Below are 11,735 nucleotides of genomic sequence, written 5' to 3' on the forward strand. Positions count from 1 at the left end.
ATCTTCTAAGGTTATGTGACCTTGCCAATGGTTTATGACTTTAATTCCCAAAGTGATTGTCATAATTGTTCTCTTCCGCCTATAAATCAATAAGAGTCGCGATATAGAAAAATCCAACCCAAGATAGTACCACATCGCAAACAGTAAACCCAAAATATAATGACTTGACGAGAGTATTAATATTTTTATGTTATATGTAACGTTTTCCATGTCTTTGGCTCATAAGGAAAGAGGTAAGAACATGACCCATGGGAATAGCTCCGTGATAAGCTAAAGAAGATTATGGGCTTGCACAAATCTACCATATCATGAAGTTGATATTTAAACTTATGGTAGTTGACAATAATGCACAAATTGAAAATCAAATATATATATATTACAAAAACAAATGGTTTTGTCTCAATCTGATGGTTCTACACGAGTCTTCTTAAGAGATCTGCGGTTCCTATTCCTCACAAAATGCAAGAAAGTGAAGGTTTTGTCTCAATCTGATGGTTCTACACGAGCCTTCTTAAGAGATCTGCGGTTCCTATTCCTCACAAAATGCAAGAAAGTGAAGGAGATAAATCGTGGTTCAAATATAATCCCTTTCCTATGCTCTCATCCAATGTCCCAGATTTAACTTATTCATGCGTTACCCGATCATCTTCGATAGAGTTATTCGCATCATTTAATCTCATTCATGCGGTGAAAGTCTCAGACGTTTCATTCGTTGTCGTTCAATGGAATTGAAGGCCAGCCCTGAATTCACTCACTGACCGTTTTTCTTCTTTGCAATCAATGGGATTAAACCCACACAATATATCTTTCCAGACGATCCAATATAATCACAGTTCAGTGGAATTATAAACCGCATGAAGAATATGTTCAATTGATCCATTATAATATCAGGTATCTTAAATTAGGGTTCCGTTTTCTTCGATTAGTTTTTCTCCTTTGAAATTCAATCATTTATCTTATGCTTCTGAATTGTTATTATTATTTTTTCTAAATATTTGGATTGATTCTCTTTTTTTTTTATTTTTTTTATTTTTTGTGATTAGGGATTCTCCAGCCTCTCTCAGAACTGGGTTTTTTTTTTATCGTAAATTCAGGATCATGATTACATTTACCCGGGTTCTTTAAAGATCGTTAGTTTAATTCATGGATGTCTAACCAAATTCTTAGTAACTCTGTATGTAGAATTACTATCAATTTCTGCAGATTAAGATGTGAATTCGCTTATGTCTAACTAATCTCAATTTTTCCTTAGGTTTGGATCACATAAAAAAATAAAAAAACTTAGCATTTTGGTATAGTACGAACTTGGGATGGACTTATGGTGTTAACATACCAAAATCTAATTCCAGCATTTTATGAGTATATCTTTATTTTCAGTAATATGCAACATGGTAAAAGCGCAATAACAAAACACTTGGATATCGTTGTGATGATGAAACTCGTTACCCATTCTGAATCATCAAATTGAAGAACTTGATATGTTTGGTAAAAGCGCCATAACAAAGTCATTTAGTTGTTATTTAGTAGTAAAATGACAGTTCCCAGAAGTATTAGCTCCGGGTTTAACTGCACCACTTTAGCTGATATGTTTGTGTAGGTATTAGATCTTTATTTAGGTTGTGGCCAGGGTGTGTATCAACTCCAAGACTCCCAGTGACCTTAACGTCTGGATCTTTTTGGAATCAAAGTACAGCTGAACCCATGGGTTTGGAATTAAGCGATTCCAGTTCTGCAATACTGATAGCTCTTTAAGCCAGTTAATTTAGTTTTCTCTTAAGAGGCACTAGGTGAGTTTCACTGCTTTTCTATTTGTTTTTAATACTAAAAGAAGGAAAGTTGTTCTGGGAGTATAATATTTTCGTATTCGAAAGGCAGGATTCTGCTACTTTGGTTGTGAAGGCGTGCACCATACTTTCATCCTCCCTATAAATGTTTGAATTTCGTAAATGTAAAGTTTATTTTCATTTTTGTTGAATTGTTTCCAACTCTTATCAAATGTGATGTGTAACTCATGATATAATATTGATTGTTGTTTTTATTCTTTGAATCTTAATATATCCATCATGTGAAACACTTCTACAGGAATAACAACCAGATGGATTAGCTTTGCATTCTTGATGAGTACCGATGGGAACTTTGGGAATTCATTCAGTCATGGATCATATGACGGTACTTGGAAATCATCAATTCTCTTGCCTTTTTTCCCCTCATTTTGTTACTTGGCTACCCACTGCTTAATTAAGTGATCGTAGATGAAGCTTCTAATGGATGCAAGTATGCCATTATTTAGTTTTTCATTCTACGAAGATATTCATCCCATTGTGACGAGTGAGACGAGATATTTTTCTCTTTCTCCAATGTTAAACATGGTTGAACATACCTCATAACAAGAATTCCTAATGTTTTCTTCAGGTCTTATATATTTGATGATATGCACAATATTTGTTAAAGCCTTTTAATTTATATCCGATATGGACCTCTGGCTGTTCTAGGTAATGGTCGGTCCACACTTTACAGTCATCCACAAGAATCGTGGTTGCATTTTAAGATTAATAAGGTATCAAAAATAGTATTTGAAGTTCTTTTAGACCTTACTGTGTTTTGCCTTTTTAAATCTCTTTAAAATTAAGCTTGATTGTTGATTCTATAGTAACACTTATAAACTTCACCATTTTTAATTTAGACGAGGTGGGGAGAAAATAGGACTTCAAATGAAGGACTCTGCAAGTGCTGAGTTGTTCAGAATTCAGATTCCATGCTGCTTTGTCAATATGGTTTTCTTGGTTTGTTTTTGGAAAGAGGTTTATTTTTTTGTGGTGATTTTTGAGGTGAACACTAATTTTATTGTAGTTTGCATCCAGCCATTCAAGTTTGAAGAATGTTCTTTCATGGCTCTAATTTGGCTTCAATTGAGAAGTTTAATTTATGTTGGTTTAATGGTGTTTAACAGTCAACTATTTACTTAGGCTGACGAAGTTCCAAATCTTCATTGTTCGCTTTAGCATCTGTTATTTGACTAAGCTCATTGTCCAATACGGTTCATGAAAACTATGGGATTTGATAGAGAAGATAACCATCAACCTGTGTATATTACAATTGGGCTGCAAGTTTCAACACGGTGTGTTTCCTTTTTCCTTCAGGTTTATGATGTTTATAAGGATGAGTTTCTTATCGCTGAAATTTTTTCTTTTTATGAAATTTATCTAACACAATAACTTCTTTCATACACTTTCTTAAATTAGTTTTACTTTTCTTTTCTACAAATACCTTATAGTCTCTCTTCTTCATATTTAGTTGGTAAGATGCTACTAAGGCACTTGAACTGATCAGTTCAACTATCTAACTATGACTAGCTATCTTCAATGTGCAGGTTGTCATGTACTATGAGTTTGTGCCATTTGGTGCACTATTATTATATCCATATTTCAACTTGGTTTACTGTTTGATTGCTATTAACTAGGGGGTTCGTAGCTAATAATGCATTAACTGGCCGATTTGTATCCATGTCAGTGCTAAAGCATCATTATTAAAATGATACTTCTTTAAATGTTAAACATGAATTGAAACTACTGACAGAAATTTGGTCTACTGAGACCATGGATACCGAGGCTTAACCATGCGCCTACTTCTTTATTTTCTGTTTTGTATTTAAAAAAAAAAAACATTTTTTCTTTCTTTAGATGAGCCATAAGAAATCTACCATATGCTTCATAAATCTTCCCAAGTCGGTTGTAAGGGTCATTTTTGAAGTGTTAAAATAGATGGGCTACCAGTAATATAATCGTAGTAGTTTAGCTTCTTTTTTTTTCTTTTTTTGAAGGGTTCCTTTTGTAAGATTCTCAGTCTCTTATTTTGCATAAAAACAGTGGCGAATTTAATTACGTTCTGCTGATGTTTGAAAGAACTTTTTGTTACAGGTTCAATTGCAGATCCTCGCTTTTAAGTTGGTGAACAAATGACTTTTGCTTCAAAGGTACGAAGTTCTGAACTGTCTTTCTTGCTTTTAAGTTCTTTGTCGTGTATTTCTTAGCTTATGCTTCACGGGTTTCAGATATTAGACATAAGATGTAACATATTAATTGTGATTCATAAGGTTTGGCCAGGTCAGTTGTTTCTTGACCAAGTTCGAAAGTTGCAGCCCGTTTAGATGGATAGTGTGTCATGGAAACTTTTGAGACTCAAACTACATAGACCTTATCACAGGAGTAAAGACAATTCAATTGCTAAACTTTATCTTGCTTTAGGATAATGTTCAACTGCCTAATGATCAATAATCAGAGTTCTTTCCCGGACTCTATCGAAAAAGTTGAGGTGATTAATAGGGGTATAATTGAAATTGGAGGAGAACAATATTTATAACTGTTTTGCATAACAAATCTTTCTTTTTGCGTTTCTTTTTATGACGCCTTGCTGCGGTGGACATATATTTTAACTTTTCTAGAAGCTATTCACACCTTTATAAAAACAGAATTCTGTAGAAGGGGAGCTGCCATTATCTGTTTTTACGTAACAACTTCTCAGCTAGAAGCTATTCTTTCTTTATAACTGTTTTGCATAACAAATCTTTCTTTTTGCGTTTCGTTTTATGATGCCTTGCTGCGGTGAACATATATTTTAACTTTTCTAGAAGCTATTTACACCTTTATAAAAACAGAATTCTGTAGAAGGGGGGCTGCCATTATCTATAAAGATGACCACAGTAGCATCAAAGTTTGTACAACAACTTCTCAGCTGAAACGTCGATACCTGGGCGGTCTTCATTATATATACATAGAAGTTAAATTGCCATCACCACTTCGAAGAGCAATCAATTACCATGCATGGCCCTAACAAGAAATGGACTTGGATAACTGAATGAGTATATTCTTACAAAACCTATTATGTGAGTGTAAAAGTTCTTTTCAAGCCTGATTGTAGCTTCTATACAAAATGGTTTTGGAAACAAAATTTGGATGACAGTTTTTGGATACTGAAGTTACACCAAATTCATTAATGCGGTTCATTCCATCATGCGAAAACATTTGTAATAACTGAACTGTCATTTATAACCCGAATGTTGATTCCCTAAACCAATTTATTGATCAGAATTTTGGATACATTTTTCAACTGATATTGGAAGGGGAAGAACCTTAGATTGTTGACAATAATCACCAATACCGCCTATTACTTATGGTACCTTTGATCTCTATTACTGAAAATCTTATTTTTGTAATCATTGAAGAACCCAAAAATGGAAAATTTGGAAGGAAAAAAGAGCCTTTGAAATGAACACAAATCGAAAATTTGAGAAGAAAATACTGAGATCTTTGGGTCTTTATCAATAAAATTTAGTGGGTACCACCGGTGTGTGATGGATATCTTTTCTTTCTTTTTTTTTTCAAATTCCGAACAGAAAATCAAAACCCGAGCCGTTATGGCACGGGTCATATCCTAGTATAATACAAAGCAGAAGGGATTTTTGAGCCTTTGACGGTCGGATAACATTTTCAGAGACAAACATTGCATCCGACCATCTCAGTCTCATCCCAGCTATACAATCCGACGGATGTAAAATTTGTAACCTCCTTCCATTATGGATATATACTTTGATAACTCTCCTAATTAGTTTCCCACCAATTAATTAAAAAAATTAATGTGACAATAAAAAAATAAAATGAAAAATAAAATGTTACAACCACTTAAACTCATATTTTTATACTCATATTTTATTATTTGACTCACATCCTTTTAAAATCGAAAACAACCAACCTTCGTCAACTTATATAACATTTAAGAATTGCTGTAAGAAAATCATGAAATTAGATTAATTTTTCTCATGTCGCGTCGTTAGTACAAAACAAAGCTAGGCTAAGTTAGCCTGTGTTAGTGGTGGTCAGGATTTGTCCAGACAAAGATAAATCAAATGTTGTGATTCTCCTGACCACCCCCTACAACTCGCACGCGTGGCATTAATTCCAATATTATGAATGAAAAATGAATACTCAAGTCAAGATATGGGTTTTCAAAAATTATAACGGGGAGATTCAAACTCATAACCTATTGTGTCATAAGAGTGGCCTCTAACCAGTGTTCCACATTGGTTGGAATTAATAGAAAAATAAATCAACGATGGTGGTTTGTTCAACTTAAATATCATAATTGCTTTATTAATTAGCGTTTCACTAATTGCACATAATAAATAATATATTCATTATAAAGTGTTTTATTAAGCTCATAATAATTGACTACTCATTTTTTAATTATAAATGTTTTCTTAATTAATTATAATAGTTATTTCTATTAATAAGTAAAACGAAACTATACAATTATTACTTAATGAATAATTCATAAAAGAAAATTAATAAGTAATATTGATAAATAATATCAATAGATATTTTTTGGCGACAATAAATAGTAGAAGTGGTAGAGGCCGAAAGATTAGTGGTGGTTAAGGGCGGTGCCAAACACAATTATATTTATTTTTGTTCTTTCATCATAAAATGGGATACAAAGTCCATTTTCCATATATATCCAACTTGCCAAGAGTTTTTTCTCCCTCTTTCCTCAAAATCCTGGTTCCACCCCTGGTTTGTGGTGGAAGAAATAGTGACGGTGAGTGCTGGTGAGTAGTGATGGACAATATTAATTTTATGTTGTCATTACAACATCGATAACATCGTAGTGTGGAAGATGTGGTTGGTTTTAACACTTTTGATAAAGGAAGGTACCATATATTTTAGGGATGATATCATACAAGATAATATTTTCATGATCGTAGTTGGATCACCAAAATGGTACTCCTGTTATCTTTGGCACTATATCGTATAAATCATGATTTTTTAATGTTAAAATAAAATTGATTGCAATAGCAAAAAGAATATATATACGGAAAAAAAATGAAACTAATTAATTGACGACATTTTTTTCAATCTAAACCTCATACATGGAATTTGTGATTGAAAATTAGAATTGCGTTCAACAACTTACACGGGATGGGCGGCAGTGATGGTGGCAGTGGTGGAGTCAAAAATTGACATTGAGGATGCCTACTTTTTTTTTAAAGAAACATGTAAACTTTGGTGGACTAAACCATAAATATATATGGACAAAGTACTATTTATAAAATAAACTAAAAAATTTATGTAGTTATTAAAAATTTAAGGGGTTGGAGACAGGTTAGTCAACCCTTGGCTCTGCCACTAGGTGGTGGTGGATAAAAAAAACTGGATTCATATGGTTTTATGGTGGTGGAGGGTATTGGTGAACAAAAACATATTATGTTAATTTCGTAACGCCGCAAAATATGTAACGTTATATTATAAAGTATAAAACGTGATTGATCATTATAATATTAAAATAAACTCGATAAAACACATGTCCAATTTAAAAAATTGGTGCAATCAATTGCCATGTTATGTAATAACTAAACGAATGACATGAATCAAGATCAGAACATATGAAATTATTTATTATTGATTTCTCTATGTAAAGAGTGATCAGGATTTGTCCTTGGCAAAGATAAATTTATCGCTGGAGTTTGTTTAATTTAACCATTTTTAAATATTTTATTAATTAGTGTCTCATTGATTGTTCATAATGATTAATTAAATTTCTATTATAAATGTCCCTTTAATAATCTAACATAAATACATAATTTTATTAATAAATAATTGTACTAAAAGCTATATTAATTAGAGAAGTAGGGCTAGTGTAAACGGTGGCGGGTTTTTGTGAATGGTGGAGGCGGTAACATTACTATTGGTGGAAGAAATAGTGGCGGTGGATGGTTTGTATGGTGGTGGGTGTTGGTAATAGTAGTGGATAATAATAGTTTTTGCTTTTTACTGAGTTTTATTGACCGAGTAAAAAAAAATCTTCACAAAACATGCAACATTGTATTGTGAAAGGTGTAATTGGTTGTTTTTAGCACCATTGATAACGACAAAAATCAAATATTTTGAGGATGATATCGGAATGTATAAAACAATATGATCATAACTGTTGGATCACCGAAACGGTATCCGCATTATATAAAGGAAATTGGTGTATCCGCGTAAGAGAACATTATCGCTCTATCAAGTACTATTACATTTGTTTTTTCCTGAAAGACCATCAATGTCGAGTTGTTTCGCGACAACTACCTACAAAGACAACAACTTTCACTCAATTCCCGAAATAAAACATTATTGACCGGGAAAATGTATTTGCATTCTAAAATATTTGTTTGAAAATTATGTTTGTTCATCAAAATCATCATAAAAAACTCAAAATCATAAATCTAAATTTCGCTTCCGATGTTTATAGAATATTTTTTATATTTTACATTCTCAAATCATGCGACCTCTTGATTACAAATCAATAATATCAAATTACGGATCAATATGTATAGGTTTCATTCACTGGGTTAGAAGTTAGAGTAGATACAGATGGGTAGATCACACAAAGCAGAACATGACTGAGAATACTTCAATAATTTGGTCAAGAAATAAGGTCAAAAATTTAATATTAACTTTCTATAGGACTAATTAGATCGGTTTCGATAGGAGCCGACTAAAATATGGATTAATAATAATTTTCACGTAGACAATTTCAAAACATATTTTGTCTAATTATGCCTATGTAAAGAGTGGTCAAGATTTGTCCTTCCTCAATTGCCATGTTATGTGAGAAGAAGGTGATATCTAAGATTGAGGTACAATTCAAATCTATTAGATTCATACCATTTACATCTGGATGCCTTGAAAAAAATTGATGTGTTGTTATTATTATTACAGGTAAGGGATACATTGACCACACTTGCGCAAATAGCTCACTTCGCAAATGATTGGTGTTGCATGTATTGTCTAGAATGCAACGATGAATTTGAGGAAACAAGGCACCAAAAGTAGTGTCCGGAGTATTTTGGATATAGTAACTTAGACCCGATGTAATACTTATGTTTTTTTTTTTTTTAGTTTTTCCACAATCTATTTATTTAAGAAAAATGAACATTGCAAATGCATAACATCAACAAAAATAAGATAGATTGCATGTGATAATAATGGCTAACGATGGTCCGGAAACGGCAAAAGAAATGAATCGTTGTAGAAGAATTGTTGGGATATACGACGGATTTACTTGATACGAATGAAAGAGATATAACTATTTTGATTCTGAAATCACATAAAGTTCACAGTGGAAGATGACATCAAGTTTAAAGTTAGTAACAAACATAATATGGCTAACTAAAATGTTAAAAACAAACAGGATTTATAAACTTAGAAAGTCGTGGGACTTGAAGAGGCCAATTTTGAAAACTACAATCTTAGAAAGCAACGATCCACAATACCATAATTTTTTTTAATAAATATTCAACGTAGAAGATGTCAATTTTTGGTAAATGATCAATTTACAACCTATAAATTTGAAATAGGATCAGGGAGCACAATATGTGTTCAAGGTTCTTTATGAGGAATGTATCGCCAGATTGTATTCCAAGTGAAGGTAGGAACATATGGAAGTGACAAAATGTCCAAGACTTTTGAAGTTACCAAAGCCTTCGTTAAGACGAACTGCTGGGCACAATACTTTGTTGAAGATTTAATGGCAGAGGTTTGCATATATACAATCCCTTCGAAAAGGTAATTGGTACACATTTTAGACATTGTCATCTAATGGGTATTGAAAAATTACAGGAAAATCATGTCACATTGGAGAGTTTGTATCATCCGTTCGATGCAAAAAAATATTATTCTCTTCCTATTTGGAGGATCGATAACATGACCATGGTAGATGATTCAGCTGGAGCGAAGTAGGAGCATGGGGAGACTTTTATGGAAGATATTGATTAGTTAATTTCACTAAGATGAGTACTGCCGACGACATATTTCCAAAAAATATTTAAACTTCCATTTTCATGTAGAGCATTATCTCATTATAAGCAATTAACCTAAATAAAAAAGTGTCTGGAAGTTAAGATTATATTTCTTTCGTCTGAGCAAATCTCCGGCGGTAAAATATTAAAGGAAAAAACAAGAAAAAAATAGAGGAAAATCCCGACTATTTTTTATGACAAACCCATATTAAATCATAAGGAGTTGATAAGTATTCGGGACATAAATTATACGATATATTAAAAATGAACCAACATCATGGCCCGTGCCGTTACGGCACGAGTTAAGGTCTAGTATATATATATATATTGGTGTTTCAGTAGAATAATAAGGTAAAAAGGAAGAGGCAAAGAAAGAGAAAGATTCCATTGATAAGAGTTCTCTAGGTTGCATCGATACATTATCCTTTATATACATGGAGAGGGAAAAACCAAAAGACTTCCGTTTTGGACCGCACATCCATGGGCATGGGCCCTTTGACACTCCCCCTTGTGCGGTTCAATAAAACTTCATATGAGGTGCTTCACATATAATGATTCGAATGTAGTTCTTCAAATGTCGTCCTCTCCTTAATGACTTGTGCCGAAATCAATTGCCTCATTGAATCTTTGACAAGGAAAAACCCAGTGGGAGAAAACCTTGGTACAACTCTTCATATGTAGTACTTCAAATGTTTTCTCGTACTTTACATATAGTTCATCATATGCAATACGATCTTCAAATACCAACAAGTCAAAGTTAATTGCCTCGTTAAAACCTTGACAAGGAAAACCCAGTGGGACAAAACCTTGATGAAGGGAAAAGAGTACAATGTGATAAGTCCATGTAAAGTTACTTCGTTGAAGTTCACTTCTCTTGTTGTTTCACAACTCAGAAAAACCTTGTGGGAAAAAGGAATGGCCTTGGAAAATCAGATTCCAGGTGTTTGTTGTTGTCTCATTAAAGGAAAATAGTTCAACACACCATTAGATGCTCCCCCTGATGTCAGACAATTTTCATTAGTCTAATACAGTCAAAAGGAGTTTATTACACTTCACTTTGGTGACTTGAATGTTTATAAGAACCCATTTCTATGGAAGTTACGTTGTTTAACAGACTATCTTGTTTCATTTCTTTGATTCAATATCAACGCGATCTTTATGTCTTTAACATTCAACATACTTGATGTTTTTAATGTTGTCTTGCTAAAAACCTTGTCGAGTAACGAAACCCTTTGGGAAAAACTATTCTCGGTCGAAGGGAAAAAGAGTACAACACAACTCCAATTTCGAAGTAAAATATGTCGACATCATATCCTTGGATCCTCCCCCTGATGTCGGCATCTCCCCCTGATTACTTTCAGAGTTGTTTCAGACAGTTCCTTTAGTCATGTACTTTTCGAAACTGAATATCGGTAATGAATTGGAAAATGGTCTACCATATCTCCCCATGATTACTTTCTTTGGAGAAGAGATTATTGTTCCTTCATAATCAACAACCTTTGGATTGCAGTTCCTTTAGCATTCCCCCCCCCCCCCACCCCCCTTTTTTCTTTGCTGGGATAAAACAAACTCATGTCAATGGTGACGTTGCGTTGGCGCTGAGCTATATCTAGCTAACAAGTTCACCGAGGATGGAACATTTGGTCGAGTATATTATGCTAAGTACAATAATACGTCTATTGTAATTTGATAAGGGAAATTCATCTCCCGACACATCTTCGTCATCTTCCTTTAGACGAATCGTTTATTTACTTACATTTGAACCTCGACTAACCATGGGAGTGCTAGCAGGATGCATGTCCTTGTTAAATTGCCTGACAATAGACATATGCAAACTGATGGAATAATATATTACAATCTCGGTCTTCTAGTTCATAACATAGATAAGATCGATACTTCCCAG

The 11,735-nt window shown here is 33.3% G+C and overlaps 1 long non-coding RNA gene across 11 annotated transcripts; it reads left to right on the plus strand.

Annotated features, from left to right (window-relative positions):
* The first annotated feature begins 554 nt into the window (after window positions 1-554).
* On the plus strand, window positions 555-5,244 carry LOC113288152. 11 transcript variants are annotated; one of them, XR_003330495.1, is made up of 7 exons: window positions 555-891; window positions 1,044-2,169; window positions 2,493-2,557; window positions 2,684-2,828; window positions 2,951-3,118; window positions 3,918-3,973; window positions 4,655-5,240. It is a non-coding gene; the product is annotated as an uncharacterized LOC113288152 (long non-coding RNA). The 11 variants fall into 11 exon arrangements; XR_003330493.1 differs by having other exon boundaries at window positions 1,044-1,948; window positions 2,083-2,169; window positions 2,684-3,118; window positions 4,655-5,239; XR_003330488.1 differs by having other exon boundaries at window positions 2,684-3,118; window positions 4,655-5,239.
* The last annotated feature ends 6,491 nt before the right edge of the window (window positions 5,245-11,735 follow it).

Source organism: Papaver somniferum, chromosome 6 (assembly GCF_003573695.1).
Source record: "Papaver somniferum cultivar HN1 chromosome 6, ASM357369v1, whole genome shotgun sequence".
Lineage (NCBI taxonomy): Eukaryota > Viridiplantae > Streptophyta > Magnoliopsida > Ranunculales > Papaveraceae > Papaver > Papaver somniferum.